Source organism: Camellia sinensis, chromosome 15 (assembly GCF_055761805.1).
Source record: "Camellia sinensis isolate YWXY chromosome 15, ASM5576180v1, whole genome shotgun sequence".
Lineage (NCBI taxonomy): Eukaryota > Viridiplantae > Streptophyta > Magnoliopsida > Ericales > Theaceae > Camellia > Camellia sinensis.
Window position 1 is genome coordinate 52653202 of NC_138975.1, and position 18132 is coordinate 52671333.

The window sequence follows — 18132 nt, forward strand, 5'->3', positions numbered from 1 at the left end:
CTCTGAAAATCATGTCATGAAAGGTGCCAAACCAAGTCAATAAGGCAAGCTAAGCATGCAACAAATGGTCCAAGTACTCAAGGCAAGCCAAGGAGGCTTAAACCAAGGCCAAGCCAACCAAGCCTCATAAGGCTAAGGGGACTTAAAACAGGTCCAATGTAGACCTGAACGAAGCTAAGAATGTACCTAGATGGCATCTAGGTGGTTTAAATATGCGAGCATACAAAGAGGCACATTCATGGAGCATAAGGCACCAACTTTTTAACACATTGAAGGAGCATCAAACGCAAGCATATAGGCATATTATAAGGACTGAAATAACATAGTAAATGGTTCCAAACCACTGAAATAATGCAAGTAATGCATGCTCATGGTCTATGCACTTGAGGTTCACAAGCCAAGAATGCAAAGAGGCTATACTAAGCATGCCATGGTCGACCAAAGCAACCAAAAATAGAACTTCAACATGCTAAAACAAGCACAAAAGCTTCACAGAGCTAAGCCTAAATCATACTAGAACAAGGGTCTAAACCTAGAGCATGTTAAGGCAAAGATGTGGCATTACAAGACATGTACACAAGGCATGCAAGGTGTGTCCAAACCAACATGAAACAGAGGTAATACATGGCAAAATGCTATCAAATAACAGTTAAGGCATGGTCGACATAAACCTAAACTAGGTGCTCACACATGAGGCAAAAATAGACCTTTTCAAGGACAACAAGGAGAGGGGGTGGCCCCCTCCTTCTTAGGACCTCAAGGTACCATCCTCAACACTGAAATCCCTCAAAATTTCAGTGGTGAGGAGGCCCAAACAAAGTGGTCTCGGAGCTCACCCAAAATGGCACAAAATGGGACCTAACAAGCCCTAAGAGGGGTCAAACGACCCCAAATGCCAAAACACTCTTAAACAACTATTTTAAGCAAGTAAAAATAGAACTTTTATATGTTATACCCGAAGCTTAAAAATAGTTTCAAGATAAGTTAAAAAGCTATGCAAAAATGGGGTAAAAAGGAGTAAGTTCTTATCCTTGTTGACCCTCTTCACAAACAATGCTCCAGCTGCCTCCTTTAGCTCAAAACCAGCCAAGAACTTCAAGAATAGCTTCCAAGGACCTCAGCTACTAAGGAAAGGTGTAATAGTAGGTGTTTGTGTACAATAGTGAGAACAAACACACACTACTACACCAAAAGGAGGAAGAGATATAGAGATAGAATATATGTAAACCCTAACCCTAAAACTCAGAGCTCTGGGGCTTTTTTTGTCAACCCTAATGGAGGGAGAAGAGGCTCCCTCTTATAGAGCTCACTCTTACAAAGCTTCTCAAGTAAGCTAGTCAAGAGGGAGATCCCCCCATACATGTGTATGGAGGGGAGCAAAGTGGGTGCCAACTATCACAGCTAGCACAAAAAATATCTGAAAAAGCAGATGAACAGTGGTCGGCCAGCCAAAAATGCAATTTGACCAAAATAGATGGCCGATCAACCATCTAGAGTGCCGGTCGGCCAAATATTTGGCCGATAGCAACAAAAAACAGCCGGTGGCCTCAAGCCACGGCCGGTGGAGTGTGGGGATGGTCAACAAGCCATTCCCTGCCCTCCAAAGGCAAAACACAAGTGTTTGATGCAAAACCAAGCACAAAACAGTCGAGTCGAGAGATCCTGAAGCAGGGCGCGTGGCCGAGACCTCCAGGAACTCAAGACGAACACAAACAAGGATGATCACCGAGTGTTCAAACGGTGACGTCCAAGTCTTGAGGACGGTCAAAAATGGGGTGTCTACAGTTGCCCCTCTTTGACAGAACTCGAAAGTCATAAGAATAATGGGAGTGAGTGTTAAAGTCCAGAGACGACCCATTTTTGACAAGGCCGAAGACTTAGACAAAGCATGCAAGACAGTAAAGATATGCGCCCGAAGGCAGGGGCGAAATGCAACTGACAATGCAAGAAGCCGAACATAACTTATGATCATGCAAAGAAAGCTGTAACGAAGCATATCATGCAACAGTTTTAAGCAATCAAACGCAAAACCCAACTACATTACGATGTAGAAAGGTTGTAAGAGAATTATGCAATTCTCGATATGTCTCACTCTGAGAATACAATACCTGAGCGGTTCGTCTGGTTGCACCAGCTTCAAATGAACCGTACATACAATGTCGTGCCTGTAAAAGAAAGCAACTTAACAGGTGCAATATTGTTAGCAACATGCATGACAATGCGAGATGAATGCAAAATGATATGCAATATATACAAAACTATGTATAAACAATGCAAATGATATGCAATGTATTCGAAACAATGCAAATGATATGCAATGCATTTGAAACATGATCAAATCATGAACAGTTCAAAACCACACAAATGCCATAGAGATGATGGAGATGCAAAGTCCGTCTACCATAGAAAAGGTGCCGCAACCCTCAAAGTGCGTACACATGCAGAACCATGAGTGATGTAGACGAACAAAAGAATGAATAATTGGGTGGATTGACATAGGAATGACCCGCTAATAAAAGAACATGATCCTAATGTTGGATGCAAAAATTACACTACAATGTAATATACACAATGGATATGGCACGCGGGCCAAACCGCATCTTGCCTAGGAAAGGCATGTACACAAACAAGCCATGTCTAACACAGAAAAGGTATCGCAACCCTCAAACCAACATACCAGCGTGGAATAGGCGCGTACACATGCAGAACTGTATTTTGACGTGAAAAGTATGGGCACATACCAGACCAAGCTCGACAAGGAAAGGCGCAAGTCATAGATGGAAGGTGATGCAGTGGATGCATGCAAGCTACAATGCAATATATACAATATGCAGTGGATGGAATGGATACAGTGGATAAGGCATGCGGGCCAAACATATATTGCCTAGGAAAGGCATCTACACGGACAAGTCATGTCTAACACAGAAAAGGTGCCGCAACCCTCAAACCAACATACCAGTGTGGAATAGGCGCGTACACATGCAGAACTGTGCTTTGACGTAAAAAGTATGGGCACATACCAGACCAAGCTCAACAAGGAAAAGGCGCGAGCCATAGATAGAAGGTGATGCAGTGGATGCATGTAAGCTACAATGCAATATATACAATATGTAATGGATAGGGGTTGATGCAATATTTACAGTGGGTTGCATGACATATGCACTATATTCAAGGAAATGCATGACATACGCACTATTTACAATGATGCATGCCATATGCACTATTTACAATGATACATGACATATGCATGTTCGCTTTTGTTTTGTTTTTTTTTTGAAATGCATGTTTTTTTTTTTGTTTTTGTAATGCATGATGCATGTGAACTTGAATGCGCGACAACGTAAGTCACTTGAAATGCATGAAAATGCATGGTTTCGAAATGCGCGACAACGCACGACTTTTGAGATGCATGACCATGCAGGATTTTTGAAATGCATGAAAGTGCATGATTTCGAAATACGCGACAATGCGCGGCTTTTGAGATGCACGATGATGCATGTAAGGTGCATATGACAACGCATGACGAGGATCATGCATGACAATGCAGACGCTAAAGGTTTCGTATCTTCGAAGGATTTAAGGTTTCCTAGACCGCCTGCTGGGGAGAAATGCATGACGATGCAAATTGTGCGCATTACAACACGTATAGACATGCATGACGATGCAAGGGATGATGTGTGCTACAATGCACGAGGTGTGTGCATAACAATGCGAGTGAGGGATGCATGACAATGCAACTGAGCAGATTTAAGGTCTCACCATACCAAACGGATTTAAGGTCTCGCCAGACCGGAATGAAAATGCATGGCGATGCAAGTATGACGTGCGCATGACAACGCGAGATGTGCGCACAACGGTGCGAATGAAAGGACGCATAACCAGCGCGCGTTCACAGTAGAGCGTTGTAACGCAACGCATGCGGAGCAACCTTCAAATCTTTGAAGGTGACCAAAGGATACAAAAAGGGTACACCGCGCTCATATTCACGTGCCACGCGTAGAAGACGCAGTCTGAGGTCAAAACGGAGACCGTTTGAGTTTCGAAAATGCACTTTCTTGCACTGTCTTGAGCAATGAAGGCCCCAAACCACACATCTGACCCAAACGAGGTTGTAGAAGGATCACCGGCCATCAGAGGAGGTCATCGGCTGCCAACCGGCGACAAAAATAGTCCACCGGCCAAATATTTGGCCGACCGGCCAACAGTGTGGCCGACCGGCCAAAAGTGCCTAAATCGGGACAGTTTGGTCTTTCGGCCTCGGGTCTTTTAAAATAGGGCCTCAAACCCTATTTTATTCACTTTGCCTTGGTCGAAATCTCACCCTCTCTCTCTAGAGCCTTTTTCTCCTTTCATTCTCCCGTTTTCTTGTGTTTTTGGGCCCCGTTTCGTCGTTCGATTCGCGTATACTTTTGCGTTTCGAACATTTTGAACCGAACAAAACTTTGTTTCGGTGTTTCTTTTTTGATTTCTGCCACTTGGGGCTTGTTTCCCTCGAGTTTTTCTTGATTTTCGTGTGTTTTCCACACTTCGACTTTTCCGGCCATTTTCCACCCTCCTGGGGTTGACTTTCCGTTGACCTTTCACATTCTAGCCCGGTTTTCCTTCTTCCGGCCATTTTCACACTACTCTTGGCATGGTAGACGATCTTCCACAGGGCGGGACTCTCCCGAAGCATGAGATGGATCCCGAGGCCGAGCTCTTCCCCTTGAGCGTCCGCCCGTTCGATCCGGCGACCTACCAGCCGGTGATTCACATATTGCCTCTCGACGAACTTCGCCAGTTCAGAAGCTTTGACAGGACGGCGCCTCTAGAGCTTCTCTTGCGCGAGCCGGAGTCATATCTATCATACGGCGCTTCCGAGGTATATTCTTCCCCGTTTCATTTTTGCAATGTAGGACATTTAACTGCCAAAGTTGATCTTGTTCTTTAATGACTTAACCCGGATACACTGATACACTGCATGCTGTAGTTGACTGTGAATACATTTGTACTTGATATCTGTTTAAATCTGAACATGTGCACACACACTGCATTTGCCCTGAACCACTCAAACACACTAACACATCATATGTTGTAGTTCACTGGGAGCGCACCGGCACTCGGTATCTGTTTGAATCTGAACGCGTGCACACAAGCTATGTCTGTACCAAACCACTCAAACGCACTGACACATCATATGCTGTAGTTCCCTGCTAGCATATCGGCACCCAATGTTTGTTTGAACTTGAAAACGTGCACACACGCTGTATTGTCACCAATTCTGAATGCTCTTCAAAACTGTACATTTTATATTGCTTCGCAACTGTTTGCTTTTGAACAGAGAGATTCCCATACAGTCCGCGGGTATGGGAATGTTGCTGCCAGGGATTGGTACATGGAGTTACCAGACGGAGTCTGTCACATTGTCGATCAGGTCAGCTTTGGCGCCTTCTACAGAGGACTCTCACGCCTCACTGCGAGCAGACCTCTCATTGCTGCTCTAGTGGAGAGGTGGTGGGACACCACCGACTTGTTCCACCTCTCTATCGCGGGAGACATGACAATGACTCCCTATGACTTCTCGATGCTCACCGGCATCAGGGTAGGGGGTGATCCGATCCCCTGCGACACCGACATGGATGAGTGGGATGCTGCCCAGATACACTTGTTTGGCACTCAGCTGCCATTCGCTCGGGCAGGATATGTGCGATATTCATGGTTCGAGAGCCATTTCCGGGATCAGGCGCCGACCACTCGGGTAGTGGAGGAGCAGTACGCATGCGACTTCCTCATGTTTCTGTTGGGGACGACTATTTTCGCCGACCGGGCGAATACCGTGCCTCTCTGTCTACTCAGCGCTCTTGTGGATGCCACCCGGATCCTGCGCTATGACTGGGGTGGGACAGCCTTGGCCATACTCTACGGGTACATGAGCTCAGCCTCCCGTTGCAGTGGACAGTTGCGTGGAGGCTACTGGCGAGCTTGGGAGGTACGCCTTCTTCTTATGTTTTTTTTTATTATTTATTTCTGCTCTACATTTTCTATACTCTATACACTGCACACACTGTGGTTTACTTCACGCTGACTGTATACTGCACACACGGCACACATATACTCTGCTTTACGCTGACTATACACTGCACACACTGTACACTATACACTCTGCACGATACACTGCACAACACACGGTTCTGCCATTTCTGCTTTATTCTGCATTCTGCTTTATCTGATAAGCATACTGATATTTGCTCTGCAGTTGTGGGTCTACGCCTACTTTCCGAGACTTGTACCAGTGCTAGACGTGGAGACCTCTCTTGGCGTTCTATTCTCCCGACGCTTCGACGTGAGATGCGTGCGGAGACCGCGGGAGACATTCATCTTCTTCCGCTGCTACTTTGACGCCATCACCCCGCGGAGGTCTGTTAAACTTTTAGAGTTTATTTAAACTTCGCTTTACACTGTATTTTCAATAACAGTAGATAACAAACTGCATGCCATTTACAGATCACCTGGCAGCCTTAGGCTCTATTGCCAACCGTGATGCGGGAGCGATTTGCCAGTGCGGAGGAGACTGCCCACTTCAGGCTCCTGCTGGAGGGCCCGGTCTGTCGGGCTTGGTACCTGGGTGAGCGTTTCTTGCGTCAGACCCTGGGTTTGCCGGAGCAGATAGTCCCGGTTTACCCTCCTAAGCATATGAGGGATACCGAGAGGTTCACTCCTGAGCAAATGGCCGACTATACGATTGGCTGGGATGCGACACGCTTCAAAGGCATAAACGACTACGCAGAATACATTCAGACGAATATCATGCGGCCTTTGAGCAGTGGCCGCCGAGCTGAGAGAGGGGGACCTGCGGCGCCGGTAACTGGAGCCAGAGCAGGGACATCGAGGATGGCTCGAGTCCGTGGGAGGAGTGGAGCTCAGAGAGGACGGGGGGCTAGTTGGCCAGCACTGCCCGTGACGATGACATGCCGAGGGCGGGGTGGGGCGACTTACCAGATTCCCATTGCTCCCCCTCCGGCGGACCACGAGCTAGTCGGGTTTTACGGCTTACCTATGGTATGTACTACTGCATTTTGCATCTTGCACAGTCATTTCATTTCATTTTGTTTGATATTCTGCAGAATACTGATGCTTCTAACACTTTTACAGGCTTTCTCCGAGTACACTCGCCAGTCCTTGGAGTTGACCGCCTCTGTGATGGGGATGCTCCAGCAGAGCCTCGACCTTCTGGCGATTTACAGTATTCCGGTATGTTCTTCTGACCATGGTATCGAACTGTAAACTGTCCCACACAATCTGATGCACAATATAACACTTGATACACGGCCCTCACGGCATCTGACACACTGTACTCATACATTGCATTCTGCACTGACACACTGTTCACAACATTCATACACTGTACTTATACACTGCATTCTGCACTGATACATTGCTCACAGTATTCATACACTGTACTCATACACTGCTCACAGTATTCATACACTGTACTCATGCACTGCATTCTGCAGCATACTGATGCGTTTGCCATTTGTACTTTTCAGCATCCTTTCCAGATTCCTATTGCGAGAGGTGCTCCAGCTGGACCATCCGTTCCTGTTTGAGGGATAGATGGAGAGGGCAGAGTATACCCCCGCACCAAGGCGGGGCATACTCATATCAGGAGTATCTCACGGGCACCAGTCCCCGATGACGATGAGTCCGAGGCGGAGATGGAGGCGGAGTCATCTGAGGAGGAGACCGGAGATGGCACTGACTCGGGCCCAGATGATGGCGCTGCTGATGATGCTCCTGGACCTTCGTCCAGGAAGAGGACGAGGACGGACCTCTAGGCCTAGGACCATTTGACCCAGATTTTGTTGCTTTTCTTTTCTTCTTCTTGTTTTGCTTTTCTTTTGCTGGTAGCTAGAGTACCTTGTACTGCCGCAGGCAGGTTTTTGTTGTTTTCAAAGCGTTGTACTTGAAAAGATGGTGGAATGAAACAAACTTTTTGTCTTAAAAGGTGTTACATTTGGTATATTTCACACTTTGCATCCCATTGCATCATATTACACCTTAATGTAAATGAGATTAATCTCCTGCCTGAAAATCAAACACTTGTGTTGCAATAACCAGATGACGAAACGGCTGACGACAAAACAACTCAAACAACCCACTGCTCATTCCGAACACTCGGCTCATAGCCTGCTGGGGATTAATCCTGCATACAACCCATCTTGAACAAACAGTTCAGCCTGACAAGACGGAGTACAAAGGTAGAATCGGCTGAAGCTGAACTATACTCAGATGCAATCCGGAATCCATATATTCACTGTTTCCAAGTGGTCTGGGTTGAACCCCTACGGTTTCACAAAAGAACCAAATCTGTTTTGCACAAATGTGAAGAATGGCACAGCACTCTAAGCACACAAAAATGATTTGTTGTTGTTTTTTGTTTTTTTTTTGAAATTGAAAAAGGGGTTTCCCAAATCGAGGTATTGAGCCTACAACTGAACACAATGAAAGAGACTCAACCAAAAAGTACGCGACCTAAACATGATGAGACACGCTCGGGAGAGACTCAAAACAAAAGTTGAGGTAAACAAAACAAAAGACATGACATACCGACGTGTTTACAAAAATGAGAAGCCTTAAATCACGAGGAGCTAGTTCCTTCGGGCATTATTTCCCACCCTTTCTGATTTGTGATTCTCACATCACTCGGCCCTCAAGAAAATGGTCCGATTTTGGAAAATGAAATAGTTTTCGAGAAAATAGTCGACCTCAGTAAAAATTTTTTTCAAAAACTATATTTGCAAACGGTCAATGCTTAACGAGCACAGAACTTGTTCTCGAGATGCGCAACCTCGGATTGGAGGCAATGGAAAATTACCCCTTGCTTGAAAATAGCTGCACGGCAACGGAAAGCTGCCCCTGGTTTGAATGGCGACTCATGGCAACGGAAAGTTGCCCCTTGTTTGGATAACGTCGCAACATTGTAAACAATCTTCATTAGTGATGATCACGACCGAACCCTCGGACACGGAGAAGACAAAGATGGTCAAAACCAATATATGGACACAGTCACTTTGAAAGTATATGGTACTGAACTTCAGGACGAAGCTGCCTACGTATCCCCAAACATGGGAATCAAGGATGATTAAAAACCATTACATGGACTTAGTCGCTATGAAAGCGTTGGGGGCTGGACTTCAGGATGAAGTTGCCTATGTATCCCAAACATGGGAATCAAGTCTTACGTAGTTCCGGTTAAGGTACACTCGGGTATTAACCTTCACTTTTTAGGCTCTAACTTTTGCCGAGGCACCCATTGCGAGTTTTCGACCTTGCGAGCTTTGTTCTTCTTTCCTTTTTTAATTCTTTTCTTTTCTCTTTTTTTTCTTCTTTTTTTTTGTTCTTTTGCATTTTCTCTTTTCATTTTTTTTGTATTTTCTCTTGCTCTAACTTTTGCCTGGGTCGCCCTTCCGGGTTTTCGGCCCAGCGAGCCTCTCAAAGGATAAAAGTGTAACAGGTCCATGCCAAATGGTTTTAGGGTTTCGAAGCCATCCGTATACAGGAGGGCGGCTGTTGTATTGACTTGCTGAAGGACCCATCTTCGGCTCTTCGAGCACATCAGATATTTTTGCCCCAAGTTGGAGGGGTGCTTCTATTCTAGCTTCATAAGCTTCTTCTGATGAGATCTGATCTTCTTGATCTGACTTTGGTGCCCTTTGTTCGAGGGTTGCTTCCAATCTGGCCACACAGGCCTCTCTTGATAGTCGATCGTTGAACACTCCGAATTGTGGTTCAAGGTTTTAAAGTAAGGGCTCAAGTCTTGAGGCTGAGAGCAATCCTAAGCTGCACAATCTCAAGAGCGATTCCACACAAGTCTTCGCAGGACCGCGCAAAACATTTTATTTTTGAAAGTTTTTAAAAAAGCGACAAATCACTCGCGCTGAAAATAGTGTGGAACCAGTCTGGATCAAGCCAGGGTCCTTCTCAGTACTCACGCTGACAAGCATGATTTCAATCATTAAGGGCTTAGCATGCCTCTCTTTCTTTCAATTTGATCAAGGTTTTGCAAATCCCGAGGAATTCCTTCCTCTTTGTTTTCATCGCAGTGTTCAAAAAGGTTTTGAAAAACTTAGGTCAATGCAATGAGTTTCAGGGCACAAGAGAGCAGGTGAAATGTACTGCTATTTCATTCAAATCCCCTGGCACAACTAGCTCAAAATAGCAGTAAGCACATAAACATGATAGCCGCAGCGGTTTCATTCAAGATTTCCTGGTTGCAACTGGCTCCACAGCAGAGACAGACTCAAAAGGAAAGCAAAAGGATAATTACAAAACAAAACGGTGTTCAAGGTAACAACCCCGGAATCACCTGATATTCTATACAATGGGGCTGACTCGACACAACAAGACAGACCCTTAAGCAAAAAGACTGACTCAAGACAATGAGACAGACCTAAAACAAAACAAAGAACTAACTCGACACCCAAGCCAGAAATTACAAAACTGTATTTGCAAATGCTCCCGACAGTGCGTGCCAAATGCCACATCTGAAATACACCGAGTGCCGCCCGCGGGTTGTCCAACTCCTGATCACATACTTGCAGTATCCTCGAAGTCCAACAACTCAGTGGTGACAGACCTTGCTGAGGTAGGTGGGAGGATGACCTCATTGTCGATCAAGTTTTGCGCTTCATGACAAAGGCGGAAACAACCATCGGTGCTGTGACCGGATTGTTGGTGGTACGTACAGTACAAGGTAGCATCATGTGAGAGAGGGAGATTCTTCGGGAGAGGCCGAGGCTCGAGGGGTTTAAGATGCCCCTTTTTAGCCAAAATTTGAAATGCCTTAGATAGAGGCATGTAGAGGGCATGAAAGACTCTGCGCCCTCGAGGCAGGTACTTCGAAGTCTGAGGGTTCTTGCTAGGTGCACTGGCGAAAGGGTCGGCAGGCACTGCCTTGGCTTTCTGATCTTTTCCTGGTGCAGGGTTGGAAATGAAAGGAACTGTCTTGGCATGACGGGGCCTATCCCGATTTTCCACCTGGCTTGAACTGCCTTCGGTTGGAGTGGGGAAAACATCATCCACAGCTTTAGTCATGACTGCAAACACTTGCTGCTTATTCATCCCCCCGGCTTTCAAAGCCTCGACTGCCCACAGCGGTTGCTCAACAGGATTTGCATCTGTTCTCACTTTATTCTTACCTCTAGCCTCAGCCTGATCAAGGGTTTGGGTTACTACATCAGAGCGAAACCCAGTTGTTGTTGACACGTCGTTGCTGTAGCTGGAGGCAACCTCTGGTTGGCTGAGCTCGATCACAATCCGCCCCAATAGCGGGGGCTCTTGTGGTACAAAATTCCCGACATATGATGTGGCTGGTGGCAAAGCCGACATTCCATAGGCCAGATCGGCCACGGATCTCTGGAGGTCGTCGATCATTCCCATTAACTCAAACGTGGTGGGCTCACGAGCCTGATACAACTGGGGGGTCCAGATCGGGTGTACAACAGGCGACCTGGGCGGATGCGGTAAATCAACATTGGTCTCATCCTGCAAGATGATCTCTTGGTCTAACGCGGCTGCCATAACTACAATTTCCTCTGAACTTTGGGTGGTCATAAGTCCGTTGAACTTGAACGGAGATTATGCAACCGGCAATTGACGGATCCGACGTCTACCTTGCCCCAGCGAAGGAGAACACCAAATCTCTGGACCCAAATCTCTGAACTGAAAGGGAAAACAAACAGCATTTCAGCCCAAACGAAACAGACATAGGCATAGCTGAATAACTATACTCTACTATTGATCACTGTTCCGTAAAATCACTGCCCCAAAACTGAGTCTGATACCCGCAGATATAACCGATTCTCAAATTCTGATACTGATGCCTTCAGGCCTGGTACTAAACTTGCAAACTGATATGTGCGTTCCTGTAGAGATACACTCTAAAAGCACATAGCAAGTAAAGTGAGAGCCAAAACACCCCTATGTTGGGGTAGGGTTTCCCTGTCCTATTTTGTCAGGAGCTAGGGTTTCGCTACGCACGCAGTGGTTTCAAACAACCTAACATCGGGTAAGCAACCTATTCTAGTTTGGAATGGTCACTACAGATTTCGATATGCACTAGGTCGAATGGTCAAAAGGGTGCCCCGGTAAAAACCAGGGTTTGTGTTCCCATACTGGCAGAGCCCGCAATCGGTCAGCCTTATGGTCAAGCCTTGACAAGACAAGCCTCCGGCAAACCGTTCAGGAATGGCAGATGGCAAACATGGTGTCCTAGGCGCACCAATGCACATGCAATGCAAAGAAACACATAAGTGTAGTTAAAACAAGATATCATGAGTTCGAGTCAAGTTCTCTAAACACCCCAGCAGAGTCGCCAGAAACTGTAGACGTCCCCGAACGCCTCGGGAGGATGAGTCCCATTCTGTTCATATTGGGCTCACTACAGTTCGGACTCTCAAATTGTCACAATTCTTAATCTGAACCAAAGAGTCCAAATCCGGCAAATCGTTTTGAGAAAAACAAATTTTTAGAAAAGAAGTGCCAAACATGGACTGCTTTGCCAGATACAGAGTTGCCACCAAAATATTTTATTTTGGGAAATTTAGGAAATCCTGACTCGGTGCCAAAGGCCACGTGTCCGTCATCACCAAAGTTGCCTTGGCTTGGGAACTTGGGTACGATTAGGGAAGGTCAGCTATGAGCACCCCCTCTCGCCCAATCAAAGATCGGCCTGTACTAACCGTGATATCTTGTTTTGAAAGCATTATGTGTTCCTATTCCGGTTATTAGCCTAGAATTACTATGTTATGCGCACAGCAAACAAGTATAGACCAAATCGCCTAATTTGGAACAAAACATTGCATGCTTGTTTTGAAAATGGTTTGCTACTCGCAAGTAGGCTAAAATGCAGGTTTTGCCACCTTCGAGTGGGCCTAGAAAACATGGTTTTTTCACTATCTAGTGGGCTTAAAACTCACAGTTTTAATGCATTATTCCAATTCAGGTAATTCAACCTCCACCCACAGGCATCCAAGCAGTTATATCATATAAGCAAATAGCCTCATGGTAAGCATGCTGTCATGGCAACACTCACACGCATGCAAGGATGTTAAAACATAAATGTTTACCGAGTACTCCAAGACAAAACAAAAACTAGTTAGTAATCATATGCATGATCCTAGTTCATGTTAAAATGGTTAATGCAACACACGCAAGATGCAGCTACAATAGGCTCGGCTAATCTAAACATGGCATGTGAAATGCAACAGATAACATGTATTCAATTTGGGATTGAAATACGACATAGTTAGTATGATGCGCCGAGCCCGATGCATGCAATACTGATGAATGATGCACGCATGCATAGCATAAGGATGCTAAATTAAATATGTCCTAGTACTAACCATCAAAGCAGGTAAGTAAAAGGGAGAAAGAAGTGGGGATTGGAAGACATACACACACGCACCCACACTTATTACAAATTTGCCCTCGCTCGGAGGGACCAAAAGAATAATACAATTAATTAACCTACAAGCTAATTAAATATTATAGATCACCTAATTAATTAATAAATCAATTAAGTAAACAAAGCGATAAAAGTTCTCGGGAAGAGGGTCCAATGCATGTGCACTCGGTTTCGCTTGGGAGTCCATTGCCATGTACAAGTTGCCTCTGTTTTTCCTGCTCTGCTCCTCTGAGAATGGCACAATTCCCAAGGAACACTTTCTGGACATTGGGGAACACCACCGGCCATAAGGAATGGTCACCGGCCATGGGAAATAATCACCGGCCACTGATTAAGCTATCAGCCATCCATACTTGGTCGGTCGGCACTAAAGATGGCCGGCCGGCCAAAGCTTCCTGCAGAATCCTATTTTGACAGTAGTAGAGAGCAAAACAAGGCATGGCAATGCATTCCAAGCAAATGTGTGCACCAACACATCCCTTATCATGTTTATGACTCAAAGGGACATGGTTCTTGGTTCTCGGACCACCAATCGTACATTTCAATGCATGATGGCCCAAGGGACCAAGTGTGCCATTTTGATTTCAAATGTAATGCAATGCATATAAACATACAAGGGAGTCTTCAACCTCTATCATGGCTTGATCAAGAGGTGAGGCATGCATGCCAATGTAATGCAACCTAGGCATGTGAACTAGGCATGCAATATGATCATGCAAGCAAGTAATGATGCTAGGCACACAACCTAAGGAATCAATCATGTAAGGCATGGGAAGACAAGCATACAAAATGTAATGTGGGCATGCAAGTAGGCAAGGCATGTGACAACATGTCAGGCAACTTAACCAAGATAAATGCATGCCAAATGCAAAGCCACTTAAACATACAACAACTCATGATAAGCCAAGTATGCAATCAACACACAAGGTGAGCATGCCACAACATGCGAGAATGGACTTAAACTAGTTTGGGCAGCCCTATACTAAGCCCAAAACAGTGGCCAACATGCTCGAGAATGAAGGCAAAGTGACATGTAAACATACATGCACACAAGGACCAACACTTAAGCTTTAAAGAGCAATTCTCAAGCACACTTAAGAGGATGCAAACATGGGCAAATGGCACGCATTATAAGCTCTGAAAATCATGTCATGAAAGGTGCCAAACCAAGTCAATAAGGCAAGCTAAGCATGCAACAAATGGTCCAAGTACTCAAGGCAAACTAAGGAGGCTTAAACCAAGGCCAAGCCAACCAAGCCTCATAAGGCTAAGGGGACTTAAAACAGGTCCAATGTAGACCTGAATGAAGCTAAGGATGTACCTAGATGGCATCTAGGTGGTCTAAATATGCGAGCATACAAAGAGGCACATTCATGGGGCATAAGGCAACAACCTCTTAACACATTGAAGGAGCATCAAACGCAAGCATATAGGCATGTTATAAGGACTGAAATAACATGGTAAATAGTTCCAAACCACTAAAATAATGCAAGTAATGCATGCTCATGGTCCATGCACTTGAGGTTCACAAGCCAAGAATGCAAAGAGGCTATACTAAGCATGCCATGGTCGACCAAAGTAACCAAAAATAGAACTTCAACATGCTAAAACAAGTACAAAAGCTTCACAGAGCTAAGCCTAAATCATACTAGAACAAGGGTCTAAACCTAGAGCATGTTAAGGCAAAAATGTGGCATTACATGACATGTATGTAAGGCATGCAAGGTGTGTCCAAAGCAACATGAAACAGAGGTAATACATGGCAAAATGCTACCAAATAACAGTTAAGGCATGGTCAACATGAACCTAAACTAGGTGCTCACACATGAGGCAAAAATGGACCTTTTCAAGGACAACAAGGAGAGGGGGTGGCCTCCTCCTTCTTAGGACCTCAAGGTACCATCCTCACCACTGAAATCCCTCAAGATTTCAGTGGTGAGGAGGCCCAAACAAAGTGGTCCCGGAGCTCACCCAAAATGGCACAAAATGGGGCCTAACAAGCCCTAAGAGGGGTCAAACAACCCCAAATGCCAAAACACTCTTAAACAAATATTTTAAACAAGTAAAAACAGAACTTTTATATGTTATACACGAAGCTTAAAAACAGTTGCAAGATAGGTTAAAAAGCTATGCAAAAATGGGGTAAAAAGGAGTAAGCTCTTACCCTTGTTGACCCTCTTCACAAACAATGCTCCAGCTACCTCTTTTAGCTCAAAACCAACCAAGAACTTCAAGAACAGCTTCCAAGGACCTCAGCTACTAAGGAAAGGTGTAATAGTAGGTGTTTGTGTGCAATAGTAAGAACAAACACACACTACTACACCGAAAGGAGGAAGAGATATAGAGATAGAATTTATGTAAACCCTAACCCTAAAACTCAGAGCTCTGGGGCTTTTTTGGTCAACCCTAATGGAGGGAGAAGAGGCTCCCTCTTATAAAGCTCACTCTTGCAAAGCTTCTCAAGTAAGTTAGTCAAGAGGGAGATCCCTCCATATACGTGTATGGAGGGGAGCAAAGTGGGTGCCAACTATCACAGCTGGCACAAAAAATATCTGAAAAAGCAGATGAACAGTGGTCAGCTAGCCAAAAATGCAATTTGACCAAAATAGATGGCCAGTCGAACATCTAGAGTGCCGGTCGGCCAAATATTTGGCCGATGGCAACAAAAAACAGCCAGTGGCCTCAAGCCATGGCCGGTGGAGTGTGGGGATGGTCAACAAGCCATTCCCTGCCCTCCAAAGGCAAAACACAAGTGTTTGGTGCAAAACCAAGCACAAAACAATCGAGTCGAGAGATCCTGAAGCAGATGCATGGCCGAGACCTCCAGGAACTCAAGACGAACACAAACAAGGATGATCACCGATTGTTCAAACGGTGACGTCCAAGTCTTGAGGACGGTCAAAAATGGGGTGTCTATAGTCGGGTTTCAGACTTTTAGACCCGGCCTTTCATTATTCGGACTGACCATGGGTTTAAATATCCGACTAGGTCTCAGTAGAGCCAGGCAAAGTGTTTTACAGCAGTTTGCTCCCATGCACGGGATTTTGCTACCTCGTCATTTTTGAAGATATTTATGACCAAAACATCTCAAACTCTATAAATAAGACCTCACACTTCAGATTTTAGGGTTAGAAAAAAACTTCCAAGAGGCTTAGACATTGATGAACCTTCAAGCTTCTTTTGTTCTTCAAATCAACTCTCACCTTCCATACACCATTAAAGCTTGGATTTGAAACTTTCTTGTAGAGATTTCAAGACATATTTTCAGAACCTAGAGGTTAGAGAGTTGTTCTAGGAGATATTTGTGGGAGCTTAGACATACCTTCATTTTCAAAGCCTTTCTTCATCTTCAAACCTTCTTGAACTATACATACACAATACATACGCCATTAGAGCTTGTTCTTGAAGCTTTTCGTTATACCATATTTTAGAAACTTGAGGGTGTTTGGAATTAAGTTTGTTAACTAAGAAGATCTTCCTCTCTTCAAGAGGTGAACTTTGAACCTTTTCATCATTTTTTCTCCTACTCTTTTCCTTTCTTTTTCTTGTCTTTACATATTTTTTTTCCTGAGTATTTTGGGGTAGAAATATGTGATTTAAGGTTACAAAAAAGTGGAGGGGTTAGACACCATTCCTTACGCTTGCTTGCTAGATGTAACCTCTTTGTTCTCTTCAATTTTTGCTCATATTTTCCACCTCTTAAATTTGATTTTCAGAACTGTTTTGTGTTGTGTGTGGTTGTTTAATATGTTAGTTATGCTTTGAATATTATAGTTGTATTGTTGTAAGTCCTCATGGATTTGGTTTGTTTAGGACGTAGCCGCCAATACATTTGAGTTGATAACTTTTCTTTTACTTTTGTTTTTTATTTTTTTATAGCTTTTCTTAAGTATATTGGAACATTGTGGTCATAGCGGGTTTAGAGCTTAGCCACCCCACCGTAAGTTTGATTAACTAGTTATAAATCTTTCGCTTTCATACTATTGTTGTTTACTTTGAAGCTAGGTGATAGCTTTCGTGTCAAAGTGTTGAAAAACTCTTTTTCTGATCATTTTTGAAACATGGAAATGGATGTCTCATCGTTATTCCATAAACAAAAGAGGAGTTGCCAACAACTTTGGTGAGCCGTGTATTTAAGCTTTTGATAGTTAGCTTGATTTCGAGTTTCTCCCTTACTTTCCTTGTTGCTCATATAGAGCTCTTTACCAAAAGTGTTGAAAACTCTCTTCTAGTTCCACTTTGAAGCATGAAAATGGATGTCTCATCCTTATTCCATGAGTAGGGAGAGGAGTTACAACAATTTTTGAGTATTTTTCATTTTAGCTGCTTCTATAATCATCACATACTATCTTGTGATGTTTGATGATTTGTGAAGCAAGTCTACATCTTCCTTGAATAACCTCATGATGGGAATGTGGTAAGGAGAATAGCCTCTTTTTTTTGTGTGTGTGTGTGTTTAGGAAAGTCTTTTCCTATTGCTTCTAAGATAATCATTCAACAACCTTGAGATGGTTAATGATTTGAGAAGCAAATCTATTCCTTCATTGAGTATCGTCATGATAGGAAAGGATAGAAGGGATAAACATCTCCTAGAAATACTCTGTCTGCACCGTTTTTACCTTAGTGTACAAAACAGTCTTTTTGCTGACAAAGAGGGCACGGCCATATTTTATTAGACCCGGCCGGAC